The sequence below is a fragment of the Lissotriton vulgaris genome, chromosome 1_1, assembly GCF_964263255.1.
Source record: "Lissotriton vulgaris chromosome 1_1, aLisVul1.2, whole genome shotgun sequence".
NCBI lineage: Eukaryota > Metazoa > Chordata > Amphibia > Caudata > Salamandridae > Lissotriton > Lissotriton vulgaris.
Genome location: NC_141685.1, coordinates 708,033,192 through 708,050,966, shown reverse-complemented (window position 1 = coordinate 708,050,966; position 17,775 = coordinate 708,033,192).

Sequence of the window (17,775 nt, the reverse complement as noted above, 5' to 3'; positions counted from 1 at the left end):
ATACAGAAACGAGAAAGCGCATCAGCCGCCTGATTCAGTACTCCTGGCACATGTCTCGCCCTGAAGAGTACATTCAATTGCATACATAGTAACACAATTTCCTTAAGCAATCTCAGAATCCATTTGCATCGAGCTGCCTGACTATTGATACACTCAACCACGGTCATGTTATCCGACCAGAACACCACAGAGTGATCCCGGAACCCCTCAGGCCATGTTTGTAGGGCCACCAGAATAGGGAAAAGTTCGAGAAAAGCAATGTTGCTCGTCAGCCCACACTCGTGCCACCATGACGGCCATTTTTGGGCCGACCAGTGAGTACCGAATATGGCGCCAAAGCCTATACTCCCTGCCGAATCTGTCCACAGCCCCAACTCCTCGGAGGACACAGCCGGCTTGTTCCAGACCACCCAACCATTGAAATCCGCCAGAAATGCCAACCAAATGCGCATGTCCTGGCGAATCTCGGCAGAGAGCCTCGTGCGATGGTGCCCTTCTTTAAGACCGACCATGGCTTGAGCAATCGAGCGGGAGAAAGGGCGGGCCATTGGTATTACTCTAAGGGCAAAATTCAACTGACCCACAGTTTTCTGCAATTGATGCAAGTTCACCTTGGTTTCCCGAATACATGCCTCAAGGGAGGCCCTGAATCTCCCCACCTTTTCTTTGGGCAGCCGGAAACAACCTTCCAGTGAATCGAGCTCTATTCTGAGAAACTCGAGGGAGGTTGTGGGCCCCACTGTCTTACCTGGTGCCAATGGCACACCAAACTGGTTCATCAGACCACAAAATTCATTTAGAGCTAATGCACATTCTGGATCCCCAGCTGCCCCCAGGAACAGAGCGGGGAGGTGCAGCTTCAGAGCACAGGAACAAGAGGATGCTTCCATGGCTCGTCGCTCCTCTTATCCTTCCTCGGGCGGGCGTAAACCCGCCTCCGCCCCCTCCGGGGGCGTGGCTGGCGGCTTCAGTGTCTAGGACAACCTACTCTTGGGCGGGAAAAAGCGCGCCCCGGCTACGCCGCTTTGGGCATACCAGCCGAGACTCGCCTCCCGCCCAAGATGGCTTCCCGGGGGGATCGGGGTACTCCGCCATACGTTCGGGGGGACCGAGTGGTCGCCCCTTTCCATTAGAGGTTCAAATGACTCAAGCATCCAGATATTTCAGAATTATTTTTAGATATTTCACCTGAGTTATTGTTTTAGGTAATGCAGTCTTTGCCTGCTTCATAGTGATCATCATATCTTTCTCTATGTCCTTCAGTTACGTGAGGAAGTTAAAAAAAAATATTTTTTTAAAACAGTCATGATAAGCTTTCAATTCAATGTTTTTGTGTAGCCACTTCAGCACGAGAGTTGCTGATTCCGAGTACGCTTTTTAACAGTTGTGTTTTTTATTCTGAAATGCAGTTTTTCCCTTGTAGGTATTCTTTCAAATATGGCCTGCAGTCTTGTGTCTTTCACTTTGAAAATTTAGGTTTAAATGGTGTTGCTTTTAAATGAGACATGCAGTGCTTCAATGACAGACAGATCTTCAGTTAGATTTTATTCAGTTGCTGGTAATTCTGCATTGATACCACTTTTGCAGTTAACAGATACGATGCCCCAATGATAGTTTTGTTTTTCAGTCATGATATTCAGTTGCTAGTTACTTTGCAATAATATCACTTTTGCAATTAAAAGATGCAGTGCTTCATTCATAGCTGTGCTTTAGTTCAGTGTTTCCGTTTTTGATATATGTGAATGGTGATAGTGAAGGTCATGGGGTGGAATGTAGTGAAAGAGCCACTTTGTATTCTGGCACCCAATGATAACCTCCAACTTTCACCATTTTAATAGATTTTAGTGTGTTCCTTAATGTAGGATGGTCCTGCATTTGCCTCTTTCCCTGCTGTTCTGTAATCTTGCTGTCTTTCAGTGGGAGCTGTTACTGAGTGTAACAGTCTTGCCAAGAGCAGAGCGTGTGGGATTGCATTTGAAGGTGTGCAGTTGTGTAGGAATGTGTCATTGGTGAGAATTATGAGTTCTTACTATTGGCTTTGACCATTTTGTTTTCAGACTTTATCTTGCTTAAAGGCAGGGCTTGCCTATTGGCTTTGGCATAATCTTATGCCATCTTGCATTAGTGGCCTGTGCTTAAGCGACTCCATCTTCTGAGCCTTTTTGGTGAGAAGTGATGTTTTGCTTTCACTTGTTTTCTGCACTCTGTGTGCTAGTAGAAACTGGTTCTTATTGGAGGAATGTACAGGCTCCTTCTCGAGGTCATGGCAAAGGCCTGATCAACCAATGCTGTGTCCTGGGCACGTAGTGGTACGGAATCTGATGGGAAAAGGAGGCGTGGCTTGCTAGAAGCTTCGACCAATGTTTCCATTTGTATAAAAAGGGGGAGCCTCCTCTGGCTGGTGGAAGTTGGAAGTGGAAGTTTTGAGAGTTTGGATTCTGAGTGAGGGCAGACGTGTCTATCTCGGATTGAACCCTGATTGCTGAGCTGTGATCCCCGGCTGTGTGAAGACTTCCCCTGGCCAGAAGTGGGCAGTGTATGCATGAGGTGATGTATTGAGTTTTGTATTTATTGCCATTGTGATGTGAGCCAGTGGCTGTGTTCGTTTGAGGTGTTTTCTTTGTGGTGTGGGTGGTGCACATCCAGAGTGATCCTCTACTCTGTATATATATCTTTCTGATCTCTTGCAGGACGTCCAGTGTATCTTACCTTATATTAGTTATCGCTTGTTTATTAATCAGTATAATTATTGATTCATGCCATTTAGATTATAAGTTTGCTCAGTTATTGATTCATGCCTGCAGATTATAGGTTTGCTACATATATTTCAATCTAATACATTTGGTATCTGAGACAGCCTTTGTATAGAGAGTATTATGTCATAAACCCCAAGCCTTATTCTAAAAGTGATAGTCTATGCATTTTGTTAAATAAAACTCCTTTTCAAAAGGTGCTGTTTGTTTTGTGTTGCAGTCTTGCTGTGCCAGGGGTGGTAAGACATGCTTAAAAGTGTACATTATTCAAAGGTGTAATGATATATTTGCCTCCCAGGTGAGAGTGCAGTGATTGGGCGTGACTTATTGGTGAGAAGCCACATTCAAAACAATAGTTTGTCATTTTAAGTGAGTTATACATTTTTTATTTAATTTCAAATAGTGTTCTATATTTTGTAGTGTGTTACTAGGTTTGTAGAGGAGTAGGGTGGAAAGTTATTTAGTTATAATTAATCATTAATTAATTATTTAAATAATGATTTCATTGATTAATAATATGTAAATTGTGTAATAATTATATTTGTAAGTTATGTATTAGGTGCGGCCTGCTAGGCTTGTAAGGGTATAGGGTGGGAAGTTAATTCAGTAAAAAATTAATAACAAGTTATTATTTATTATTTAATTGATTATTCATTATGTAATTTGTGTAATAATTGTATTTCTTAAGTTACATATTAGGTGAGGGCTGATGGTTTTGAAGGGGAAAAGGATAGGAAGGTAAGTAATAATAAACAATCACACAATCATTTATTATGAAGTATTTAATTGATCGATAAATATGTAAATTGTATAATAATTATATATTTTTGAGTTATATATTAGGTGTGGGCTTGCACGTTTTTACGAGTATTTGGTGGGAAGTTAATTAAGTAATGATTAATTAACCATTACCTATTAATTATGTAATTGATTGTTAGTAATGTAAATTGTGTAATAATTGTATTTATCTAAGTTATATATTAAATGCTGGCTGCTGGGTTTGTAGGAGTATAGGGTGGGAATTTGTCATCAATATTTAATTAATTATTAACAATGTTAATTGTGTTACATTTATTTATTTAAACATCTGTTTATTGGCATTTAGAATACACACCCAAAGGTGCAAACAATCACATAAATTAACAGTCCCAATCAAGTTATTATAGAATCTGAATGTCCAATGTGAAGCAAAATGATGGACAGTCATATAAATCTTCATTCACCATCAATATATAATCTACTACAGCATTATTACCAGGATAATTCCACTTATCTAAGTGAGGGGTGCTTCAAACAATAAAAGATCAAAGGAGAATTGTGACGTCTAATAAATGTTCAATATTATAACAGAAAATAGAAAAGGGAGAAGAAAGAAACAATCTCAAATGCACAGGTTTACTAACATCAGCAAGTGATAATTTCGAATTGTCAGTGCAAGAGAATCTTAACCGCAAACATTGACGATTGGGTTGAGGAGGGGGGACCAACCATTTAGCTACCACTGGCCTATTAGTGAGGAACCTCTTCAACATGGACCAAACCCCCATTACCATACAGGGTAAGGGAACCAGCCCTAATCTGCCACAACACCAGTGGACCATGGCATCACCCACTGGGGCACCCCTAAATTCTATGTGTGCTTTTGTCTCTAGGTGGATCCCTCATCAATCAAACCGGGTTGACCATCCAAAGCCCCTCCATTGGGTACCTATATACCCTCTAGCATCTTCCCTGAGCATGGCCCTCTCCTCTGCTCTCACCCACCAGGTCAAATCTGCCCTCCGGATTCCCACCCATGGACTGGAAACTGATTTCAAGGCCATCGCTATGTGCTGTTTGGCAAACACCAAAGTCAGGTCTACAAATCTAGGGGCATTTTATCAAGGGGTTTTATCTCTGCTTTTTTGGCTTCAAAAGCCAAGAAAGCAGAGATAAAATTATCTCCCTATTACCTAGCTGTCGCTAACACCAGTTAGCGACAGCTATTAGGAGATAGCGACCATCTAGGCCCCCACTTTGCATGTCAGAGAAATTTATCACTAATGACATGCAAAGTGGGCGTGCCAAGATGTTAGCGACTGGAAACAGTCGCTAACATCGCTATCTCCTATTACCAACTTTTGGAGATATTCGCGCTAAGCGCAAATATCTCCAAAAGTTAACACCTGCCCTGAGTAGTTCTTAGCCATGTTATCCAATGGGAGGTGGATAACATGGCTAAGAGCCTCAGTTCGGTAATGCATGAATATCGCGGACTTTTCACCGATATTCATGCAATGCGGCCGATTTTTATCGCATTTGCGATAAACCTTGGTAATACCAAAGTTTATCTGCGATAAAAATCGCTGCAGGTCGGCGATACATTTTTGTCTCTAAACAAGCAATAGCGATATTTATCGCTATTGCTTGGTAATATGCCCCTTAGTGCCTACCTTACATGTGTGTGGCCTCGGAAAGAGCCCAAGTATACAGGCCTCTAAGAAGCAGGGAAGAGAATGTGTGTGGCCTCAGAAAGAGCCCTAGCACACAGGCCTCTGAGAAGCAGGGAAGAGAACGTCCCAGTGTGGTATTCAATGTGTCAATTACGGTATCCCCAAAAGCACATAATCAGGGACAGTACCATACCATTTGGACAAAATCTGCATCTAAGTGTCTACAACTCAGGCAAGGGCGCAGTTCTACCTCGTATATCACCTGGATTCTGTTTGGGGTCACGTATGTCATGTGAATATAATTAAATGCGGTGTATTTCAACTGCATATTTCCAGATACCCTTTGGGGATATGCCACTATTTTGCATCATTCCGAATCTGTGTGTGTCACTGTCATGAGAGTGTCTCTCAAACTAATCATGGCAAAAACAGCCCCGGCCCCACAAAAGATGTGTGTGCAAATTATTTTTTAAAACAAGTATGTTTTTTAACTTTGGCAACAGTTGACAGGGTGTGAAAGTAAAGCGGGCAGACACTGATGCTCTCGCTCAGAAACTGCCACTGGTGTGTTGTGTCTAGATGTTTCTCACAATGTTTGCAACTTTTCTGTTGCAGTTGTTCTCATGTGGAGCAGGGGCTTTGTTTTCTGTTAAATGAACAAAAATAAAGTAAGTTTCACTTTATATATTAGACTGTGAGGGTGTGCGGTTTATTTTTGCTCGGTATTTGAGTATGTTTATACTTTTGTATTAATTGATGTTTACTTTTTTCTGATATCTTTTTGATGGTTTTGGTTAGTTGTAATTTCAGGTTGTTTCTCGCTGGCATATACTAATGTAGGTATTATTTTGATGTATAATATATAGGTTGGTACTTTTGAATATAAGTTTATATACACACACACATATATATATATATATATATATATATATTTATCGTCCACTCCTCCCTTGTCCAGGAAATGAACACGCACTCGTCAGGATCTCGTTTTCCAATTACTTTATTTATCCAAAGTTCTCAATATCGATTTAATTACCAACGCATTTCGCCGCCTACTGACGGCTTGATCACGGTCAATATTAGATCTGCCCACTAACTTCCTTTAAGGAGTGGTTACACAAAGCCACATGATTGTTACGTGACTTCCTGTCATTACAACTTTGAATTATGGGTATCGAAGTTCATTTCATATGTACACGCATTGTATTCCCAAACACTATGTTTCATACTCATGCAACCCTTGTTATACGTCATGTTTTCACAATCTTATTGTTGTCATTTGTGTGTTATGAGGTCATGGTTCTTTTGTACCCTGATACATAACCCAATTTATCATACATTTACTAATTCATTGCCTGAATTCCGGGTTTGGTATTGTAAATCGTGTCGGGTATCGCCCTCTTGTGGGCCAATTTACCAGTGATAACAATTTCTCAAAAATAACGCCCTTCAGTGGGCATGAGGTACCACCCTTCTATTTACAACCTTCAATTGTGTTTGCACGAGTATGAGAAGCTCTTAGTTTGCAACTAGTTCTATTGTGTTTGTCTATTACCCATATGCTTTTGTATCGTATTACTAAGTCATTTTCCCAATCTGATGGTTTCACAGTCAGGTATTCTGTCAGTTTATCTTGTTGTTTACAAATTCGATTATTTACAGATGTACATAGAGTTCCTCGCTCTGATTCAGACCGTCCGGGTGTAAAGTTCTGTAGTTCAATATTTGACGTGACTCTCTGCATCTTAATTTCCGCTCTCTGTCCCCCCCTCTCTCATGAGGGATAATGGTTTCCAACGCAGAGAATTTCAGAAGTTTCCAGTCTCCATTGTGTGCAGCCTCCATGTGCTTTGCAATGGCGTTTCCTCTGTCTTTATTCGCCGTTGCCCTTATGTGTTCTAAAATTCTCAATTTTAGTTCTTTCTTTGTGCTGCCAATATATTTTAATGCACAGGGACATTCTATTACGTAAACTACGTATTCCGTTTTGCAGTTTATAAGTTGTTTAATTATCCAAGATTTTTTGTTGGGCAGTGTTACTTCTGTTTTATTTACGGCTATTTGACATGCTTTGCACTGTTGACATTTTATGAAGCCTTTACTTTTCAACCATTGAATTCCTTTTTTCCTCTTATCCGGGTCTTGATGGAAACTATGTACCAACTTATCTTTTAGGCTTGTCGCCCGTCTGAATGTTACTTCAGGGTGTTTTCCCATTATTTTCCCAGCAGTTTCATCTAGATGTAGAATTTTCCAATTCTTTCTTAAGATGTTTACGATCTGTTTTGATTCTCTTGAATGATCCATAATTAGTCTCACCTTTTGATTTTCAGGTAGTGTTTCATCTTTCCTTTTTGGATTGACTTGGAGGATTTCTTCCCTCTTTTTCTCATTTGCTCTCATCCAGCCTTTTGTGATGACTCCTTGTTTATACCCTCGTCGTTTGAATCTTTTTGCCATGTCGCTACTGTTGGTTATCCATTCCTTGTCTTGAGAGCATATGCGACGTAATCTTAAGAATTCACAATATGGTATGTTGTTTTTCACTGAGGCTTGATGGAAACTTTCCGCATGCAGTGTGGCATTAGTTGATGTTTCCTTCCTATATAGTGTGGTCTCCACTTTGTTGTTATGAATGTATTTTGTGGTGTCCAGAAAGGTTGCTTGATCACAACTGATGTTATATGTGAATCTGAGATTTGTATCTGTTGAGTTCAATAAATTAAAATACGTTTCAAATTCCTGAGCTGTTCCATCCCACACTATTAGGAGATCATCTATGTATCTCAGCCACTTTGCTATTTTGTTTACATAATGATCATTGTCCGGATGCCAGGCCACTTGTTGTTCCCACCACCCCATGGTGAGACATGCAAAGGCTGGACTGAAGGAGAAACCCATTGCGCAGCCTTTGATTTGCTGATAGATTTCTTCCCCAAAGAGAAAGATGTTTTGGGTGAGACATAATTCAATCATATCCAGAAGCATCTGGTTATGTTTGTTGAATTGAATATTTCTTTCTTTTAAGAAGAATGCACATGCTTTTGTTCCAATACTGTGGTCAATGTTTGTGTATAAGGCAATTACATCCATAGTGATTAACATGTAATTAGGTTGCCATGGGAGTTCTTGAAGATTTTTCAACAGATCTGTTGTGTCACGCAAATATGAACTCAAATTTAAAACAAAGGGCATAGGAAAATAATCGATATAATTAGCCACCGGTTCCATTAATGAGCCCTTTGCAGAAACAATTGGTCTCCCTGGTGGTTTTAGTGGGTTCTTATGTACTTTTGGTAGAAAGTAAATAGTGGCGGTTATCGGATGTTCAGTTGTCAAAAACTTGCATTCATCATTATCGATCAAATTGTCACTGTGCCATTCTTTGATTTTTTTTCTAAGTTTATTTTAAAGAGTTTAGTTGGATTTTGATCCAATTTCCTGTAGTATTGTTTGTTCCTCCATTGAGAATGGGCTTCAATTACATAATCTTTTTTGTCCAAAATAACAATATTTCCGGCAGTTATTTTAGTGATATTATTGTTATCTATATTGCGTGTTTCAATATTTTTGCCATAATATATTTTTAATTAAAGGTAGCAATGTTTTTGTAGCTGATATTTTTGTTATTGAGATAGTAAAAAATAGATATTTTTAACAACAATATTTTTGTTCTTGATATTTGTGCTTTTACTAGTTAAGTATAGGAAGCCAATATTTTTGTGATCAATATTTATTTCTGATATTTTTGACTTTTGAAATTGTATGGATTGATATAATGTCAGTGATCCCCGCTGGCACATCTCAGATGTACATAAGAGGGTGTGTGCAGGGATTGGCCTCTCTGCTGACAACTTCTCCCGGGGTTTTGGGTATCCATCGCATAGTAGTATGTGGGGAGGGACTAGCCTCTCCAATAAGACCTATCTCTTGGATTATGGGTGTTTGCAGTAGGGTGTAGAGAGAAACTAGACTCTCCGAAGAGACCTCTCACTGGAATGGCAGAGGTGTGTAGGCAGGTCTGTGGAGGGACTGGCCTCTCTGCTTGCTACCTTCCTGCTGCATCGGGGGTACATAGTAGGATGTAGGGAAGGACTAACCTCTCCACTAACAACCCTTTACTGGGTGACAAGCATGCATAGCCGTGTCTGAGAGGGATTAGCCTCCCTGCTAACACCCACTCTTGGATGATGGGTACACATAGTAAGGTGTGGGAGGGTCTGGCATCTCCACTAACACCTCTGCCTCTGATGACAGGTGTGCATAGTAGGGTGTGTCGATGGACTCTGCTGAGGTCCCTCTCTTGGATGATGGGTGTGAGTAGTAGGGTATAGAGAAGTGCTGACCTCTTTGCTGACACATCTCTCTGGAATGATGGATGTGCATAAGAGGGTGTGTGGATGGACTGGATGTTTTGCTGATAGCTTTCTCCAAATTGTACGTAGTAGGTTGTATTGAGGGACTAACCTCTCCACTAACAACCCTCCACAGGGTGATAAGCATGAGTTGTATGTGAGGAGGGACTAGCCTTTCCGCTAAGACCTCTCTCTTGGATGATGGGTGTGCATAGTAGGGTGTAGAGAGACTAACCTCTCTACTGAAACCTCTCTCTGGAATTACACATGTGCATAGGAGTGTATGTGGAGGGACTGGCCTCTCTGCTGACAGCTTTCCCTAGAGAGTCGTATCTTCATAGTAGGGTGTAGGGAAGAATTAACCTTTCCACTAACAACCCTCTACAGGGTGATCTGCATGCTTAGTGGTGTATGGTGAGGGACTAGCCTCTCCAGTAACACCTCTCTCTTTGATGATGGGTGACAGTATTAGGGTGTGGGAAGCGTCTGGCTTTCCACTGAGACCTCTGTCTCATATGACTGATATGCGTAGTAGAGCATGAGAAGGGACAGACCTCTATGCTGAGACATCTCTCTTTACGACAGAAGTGAGTAATATAGTTAGGGAGGGACAACTACCATCTCCAGCAAGACTGCTTCCACAGTGACAAGTGTGCATACCTGACTGTATTCAGGGATCACCGACTCCTTTCTACTTTTCATGATCATATGAGAGTCCCACAAGATCACAACATTTAAAACAAAAGAAGAATTTACAGTTTATTCATCACACTACTTATCCCTTGCAAACCGCTGCTCAATAACTAGGGAGACATGATGCCTTTCTCTTAGTAAAGTATACAAAAAACTCCCCCACTTCTTTTTATTTTTCACGAACTCATGAGAGTCACGTAAGACAGCAAACATTTTTTGACAAAACAATATATATTTACTTTCATCACAGTAGTTATGCCTTAGAGACCTCCTGTCCGGGGGACAGGTTACCTTTCTCCTGACCGCTTATATAGCTGTTTTACTTACATTTCACAACACCCACAATTTTTCAAAGTAAACAGTAATGGCAGCCATTTTACTTCTAGTGCTTGCTCCCATGAGATTCATGGGTGTCTTGTGGGAGCGAGTAGGCTCACTTGAAAAACAGGTCTATCGACCAATACCAGAGCTCCATTTTAAATTTGTGCTCTCGCAGGACTCTTGCGAGCTTCTCATGGACACAACCGTGTCATCAGTGATGTCATCAGTGATGTCACTGACCATGTCATGAATGATGTAATATGTGACTTCATCAGCAGTGCATTACGGGGCCGTGAGTTATAGTTCGCTCAACTAACTATAACAGTGGAATTTCTATGGTTTTGTATGAGTGAAATGTCCAACTAACTAATTTTTCAGTGAATTTCAAAGGTTTTTTAAATGCTAATTTATAACTATAACGTACCTGAAACCTATGGTTTTTTTCAGTGAATTTCAAAGGTTTTTTAAATGCTAATTTGTAACTATAATGTCCCTGAAACCTATGGTTATTTCAGTGAATTTCAAAGCTTTTTTAAACTCTAATTTCTAATTATAATCTTCATAAAACCTATAGTTTTTCAGTGATTTTAAATTATCACTTTTTTATGAACGTAGTCAAAACAGCCGATATCCCCAGTTTTCCAGTAATAGGTTCCACAAAAAAAAATTGTCACAAATGAGAACAACTAACGGTAATACACGCTGAGCTCCAAAGGTCCTACTAACACAGTACACCGTAAGTTATTGTCACGTGGCGCTATTGAGGCAGAATTCAATAGACAAAAAGGCATTGATCCGAGTGTGGCTCCCCCGGACCACGCATCATCGCAGGGTACGAACATGCTGAGCGCCAAAGGTACTACTAACTCAGTGCACCATAAGTCTTCGCAAGGAAGAGTGAACAGTTTTATCCCAGAAGTAAGGCATACTATCACTCAAAAATCACCCAAAAATACTTATAATATAAAAAGAACAGAGGAATCGAAGTACATTAATGATCACAATCCGGTGATTTTGAAGATGTGGACATACAATATGCTGCAGATAACTCAATTGCTGTTGCTCACTATGTCACTTCATATATTACCAAGTCTGAGAAGACAGAATTGAAAGAAATGTGAGAGGAAATTTCACAGGATAAGACACTTTTGTACAGCTTCAGCTTGAAGATGCTTTCACATCGAGAAATTGGATCCTATGAACGACCCTAAAACCTACATATTTCAAAAGTGCATTCCATAAATGTTTTATCTTTTGTTTCATACACCTACACCACGGTCAAAAGAGCTCACAATTTACAATGAGACATGTTTTCTTTATTACAGAGAGAATTGTACTCTATGTCCTCGAACTTTGTCAAGAGGATGTGACTAAACGCATTCCTCAATGTCTGTGCTGACTACTGCCTTCGACGTACACTACCGATAGCAAGTCTCACAATTCACATCGAGTTGCATTTTGCAGATAATGCAGTTCAGTATGCAACAGGCATTGCTTCCAATGCCCTTACCACGCATCATCCCTGTCTGCGCAGACGCTAAATGCTTCTGATGCCCCTATCTCAGTGCATCACAACTCATGGACCCTTTATGATACAATATTTTGTGTATAATTTCACATCTGCTGCCCCTACCTTAGTGTACCACAAGTCATGAACCCTTTACGATAGAATCTTTTCTGTATTATTTCATATCTGGTGCCCGTACCTTAGTGCAGCACAAATCATTGACCCTTTATGATTGAATCTCTGTGTCTGATCCAATGATTACTGTGGTACTTGTTGTTAGCACCAACCATTCCTGGAGGGTTGGCTTACAATCACCCCACACACAGCCTATCTCCGACAACAAGCTTCTCTCTAATTGACTGCCATCCATGTGCCAAAAACTGAAACTTTAACTTTCCATGGCCCTGTATTGCTACCGCTGCAACATTCATATCCACAGACATATCTCATGTCCACCATCTTTCTTGTGTGGAACTATGCTTGAATATAGGGTCAGTGAATCCCCGTACCTTACATTTTGGCCATATTGTTGGACTTGGCTCACAGAGTGACAGTTTGGCTTTTGCAACCCGGGTGACGATAGCACTCCAACACGGACACCCGCATCCAGTGTTGTCAGATTTGTAAGCTTTCTATAGCCAAAGCCAATCAAAAAGTAGCCCAAAGTAGCCCAAAGTAGCCCAATAGAGCTACTTTAGGGAAGGAGAGGCAGGGACACCGTCAAGCAGGCGGTAACTGCATTGGAATTGATGTTGCAACAGGATCCCAAAGTAAATATTTGTCTAATAAAGCGCTTTAACATACTACTTTGCTGGAGCGCTGCATATATATTTATAATCTGGCAACTAGCACAAACCAAAATTTTACTGCATAACTGGAAAAAATAAAGCCCAATTGTGCGTGATCTAGCCCAATTTGGCAACACTGATGCCACAGCCACTCCCTCGCGGCTGGTATACACCCACACAACACCCATCCAGCACAGGCGTCACAAGACATGTGACCCTGCTAATATAAAAGACCGGGCATGCATGCTCTGTGCCATTTTAGAGTTTATAGTGCGTGACCTCACATCTCACTGAGTAAGTAGCACCACAAGCCCTGAGCGGGTGTACAACCTGCGATGATGGTAGGTGCACTAGTATGTTCTCTGCCATGGCGATATCAAGACTCAGTACTAAATGTGGGACCTGTTACCTTGCAGAATGGAGCTGCATGATGTGGAGGGTGCCGTGACCCTGAAAAGGTGAGCAGCGAGACCTTGGTGCGCAGCATCAGGCAACTCTGGGCGGCAGGAGTGAATGGGATACAGCAGCTTGAATGCAGAAGGACAGCAGAGCAATTTAGGCGTACGCACTCGTATATACTCTGCCACAGCGCCGCAATGGTAACGCGGGGACTGGTGCAATGCCTGATGGACCGGTGCCGAGTTCCAACTGTGGGCTGCTTTTTGCAGCAGTCTGGGGGGCAGATTTGGGCAGTGTCGCTGTTCTTCGGATACAGCCAGCGGCCCAGTGGGTGTCTAAATGGCCTTTCTGGAGGCAGATTGGCGTCATTACCTCACGTTTAACAACAGTCAGAGGTGTCACTTTCTTTTTCTCGCAGGGCAGGCCCATTAATGTATGCATACCTTGCAGGGCAGGAGGCTTGAGCAGAAGTGGCCTCACTTGTTTTTAAGCCACCAGTGTAAACGAATCCGTGAATTTTTTTCATCTCCCCACCCCCTTTTTTAAATAGAATTTCAGCGAAGCATTGGAAAGGCAATATACAAATGTGGGCCACTTATTTTAGCGCACCCGGATCGATTTTGAATCCTAAGCCAACGCTGCTCTGCCATTACTAATTTTGTACTATCGTTCAGATGTGGGAGCGTGAGAGTACCACTAGATCATGGAACGTAGTTAAAGACAGAGCGCTGGCGTAAAGGTAAGCTGTGACAGTTTTGTACACAGTGTGGGCACTCAGTATCCCTCCTCATCTCTTCATTTCTCTCCCTCACACTCTTTCTATCTCCCTCTTCCTATTACACTGTTTGTTTCTTTCTCTCTCTCTCTCTTCCTCTCTCTCTGTTTCTCTCTCTCTCACTCTTCCTCTCTTTCTCTTTTCCTCTTTTTCACACTCTTTCCCTCTTTCTCTCTCTCTTCTCCTCTCTCTCTCTCACTGTTTCTCTCTCTCTCTCTCTCTCTTTGTCTTTCTCACTCTTTCTCTCTGTATTCCTCTTAATTTCTTTCTTTTCTCTCTCTCTCTTCCTCTCACTATTTCTCGCTTTCTCTGCATTCTGCTCACTCTTTCTTTCTTTCTCTCTCTCTTCCTCTCTCCTTTGAGGGACGCATGACACACAATCTTATCTTGCTTTTTATCTAACAGGCTGTGAATCACGAATCGACGTTCACCCCACCAACACCACCAGAGCTGAACGTGCGAAAAATCTGCGATTGGCCCTCCTGACAATCAACACCCACTCTGAATTGTGCGCTCTGCTTTACCGCGAGTACGCAACGCCTGAGAAGGTTCAGTTCAGTTCAGTTCATAAAACTTTATTCGGTTAGCTTGGTACCCATAAAAGCACACCATCCTAACAAAATGAAATGACAAGTGGAGAGTTTGGGAACACACGGCAATAAGAAAGTTTACAATAATATAACCAAGCATTTTGATAAATTAAAATACAAATTGGGAATAACTTCATTGGTAATAAATAAGTAAATTATTTATTTAATTACTAACTAACTATTAAGTTAATTACTAATATAAAAAACATTGTATCATCCTACAATTGTGCAAAAATAAGATCTCAAGGATCAGACATGGATTTACGTGCTCTAGTAGCAATTCTGAGGAATGTACTTATACGAAAACCAACTCTTTGTCAGCCAAAGTTACAATGCACGAATAAGCCTTAACCAGACTAATAGGCCTTCTCTTTTTAAAAAATGGATTTAAAAAACACTTTGTGTATTTTATATAATACTTACAAAAGAATGAAAAATGTAAAATTGATTGACAACTCTTCCCATCGCAGGGACATGGTATATGGTCGAGGTTAGAGTGGTAACCAAGAGGAAAGCACAGTGCAAATCTGACAGTTCCTGCTCTTAGACGGAATAAAAGGCTCCTTTCCCAATGGCTCATGGGTAGTTTGAGATACATAGGTAGGGGGTGGTAATACTGTTCAATGGACATGTAGCTAAGAACAGAAGATTTATTGGATTCCAATGCAATCCTTTTTGTGTTATTTGAAGAATAGAGGGCATCTCTTAGTTCCTTTTTAGACATAGTTTCAACTATACTTTGATCCAAGAAAATACATTCCTTATTGACACTGTGTAGGATTTGTTTCACTCCACTCAACCAAGGCATGTTTATCCCTTTCTCACACATAACACAGTCATTAATAATTTCTCTAGTAAGGGAGGCGGCCTGGTTTTTCCATACTGATAACCAAAGAAGAGCAGGTAGGGCACGTATAAAGTTGGATATAAAATTGAGATTAAGTTCTCTGTGGTAGATATATTGTGGGGTAGAGATTGGGATACCCAGTAATTTCCTGCAAAACCTATTTTCTTCCTGCTGGATGCAAGAACTATTTACAATACCCCAAATCTCAGCCCCATATGTGGCCACAGCAACGCACTGTAATTTGTAAATTTTTTGAATGGCTAAAATGGCTCCAGTTGATTTTGGACAGGGAATACTAAGAATTGAATTGGGGGCCTTTGAGAACTTGCTCCTGGAGTGAGCAAGATGCTCAGTCCAGGAGGCGTTTGCAGCAAAAGCCAACCCAAGGTAGGGGAATGTACAAGTGCTTGTCAGTTTCTGACTAGCCCCTGCAATAGAGCTTATCTGTCGCTTCCCAGGACCACAAGACATTAACAAGGATTTTTTGTAATTGACGCACAGGTCCAAGCCATCCATATAACTTATAAACATTTGTACTAAGATACGCAGGGAGTTTGGAGTGCGGCCTATGAGGACCGCATTATCTGCATATAATAGCAGGGGAAGAGTTTTCCCATTGATTATGGGAACATCCTGAGTTGCGGTTTTCAGTGAGCTATTCAACCCATTAATGTAAATGATGAAGAGGAGGGGGGCCAAGACACAACCCTGTCTGACCCCCCCTTCCTACCGTAATGGGACCCGAAACCTCTCCACCCATGCCAATCTTCACCTACACCTGGAGATCTTTTTAAAGGTACGCTAAAAAATGTACCAAAGGCTAATCCAGCCCACATGCCAAAAGGGTTGTCCACAGCTTTGACCTATTAACAAGGTCAAATGCAGAGGAGAAATCCATAAAGGCCAAATAGACCGGAGACTTCCGGGCAATGGTGTAAATCCCAATAACTATATTAAGGTTAAGGCATTGTTCAGATGTACCCACCTTGCTGCAGAAGCCTAGCTGGCATGTCTCTAAAATACCATTTTCTTCTGTCCGGGTTAAAATTTTATTATACAGAACTCTCCCCAATATTTTTAGGGTGTCATCAATTAATGATATTGGTCCATAATTACTAGGCTGGGACCTGTCTCCTTTTTTAAAATTGGGACTATAATGCTCTTAGCCCATGTTTTGGGTAGCGTGGCGTGGATCAAACTATGAAAACATTAAAAAGTAACGGGGCCCAAACATCTGGTTTCCATTTGATTAGGTCAATTGGCAACTCGTCTGGCCCAGGTGCCTTGTTCCCTATGCTCTGGTGGATAGCCTCTTCCACTTCAGAGATAGTTAGCTCTATGGTGGCCAATGGGCCAGGCCCATAATAATCTGTCTCTGATTGGGCGGTAGCATACATTTTTGAGAAATGCTTTACCCAAGACTCACTAGAGATGTTACAACTAATAGGGGTTAATAACTGGCCGTCGATCGGAGGTCGCTTACTGCGGACCAGAAGATATTGCCCTTTTTAATACTGGCGGCCTCTGAAAGGGTTTCCCAGCGTTCGATTTGGAGAACTTCTTCCTATTCGAAATCGCCATGTTAGATTCCCTCCTTCCCAGTTGAACGTCTGTAGCACACCTCGGATTGGCTGACAAAACCCTGCGGAGATTCCTATTGGCCAATGTACAGTCTTGATCGAACCATCTAGGAGTACTTCCTGACAAAAATGCAGGTTTTGACAGGAGGGTTCTTGTGGCCTGGCACGTGGTGGACCCTCTTACACACACGTCGATGGCGGAAGGTGAGCAGAGAGACTTCTTTCTGCAGCAGCGGTCAGTCACCTCTTGGCGGTGGGAGTGGATACTGTGCACCAGTCTGTGCGCACAAGAGCGCACAGACACCTCTAAGCAGTGGTAGTGGATGGGGTGCACCAGCCTCATTGCGCATTAGCAAAACAGAGAATTACGTGTGTGCAGTTGTATGTACTCTGCAATTATTCATTCTAAACTATCTTTCAGATGACAAAACTTGAGGGCTGCACTATCTCCCAGCACGTGGTTAGAGACACACCGGTAGCACAAAGGTGAGCTGCGAAGATTTTCTCCAGTGTCAACACTCTCTCTCCATCGCTTCCGTTCTCTCTCTCACACTTTCTCCTTTTCTCTGTATCATTCTTTCTTTCTCCCTTCCTCTCTCTCACTCTTTATCACTGTCTCTTCCTCTCTCCAACACACTGTTTCTCTCTTTATCTGTCTCTCTTCCTGTCTCTCACACTGTTTCTCTAGCTGTCTTCCTCTATGTCTCACTCTTTCTCTCCTTGGCTGGCTTCCTC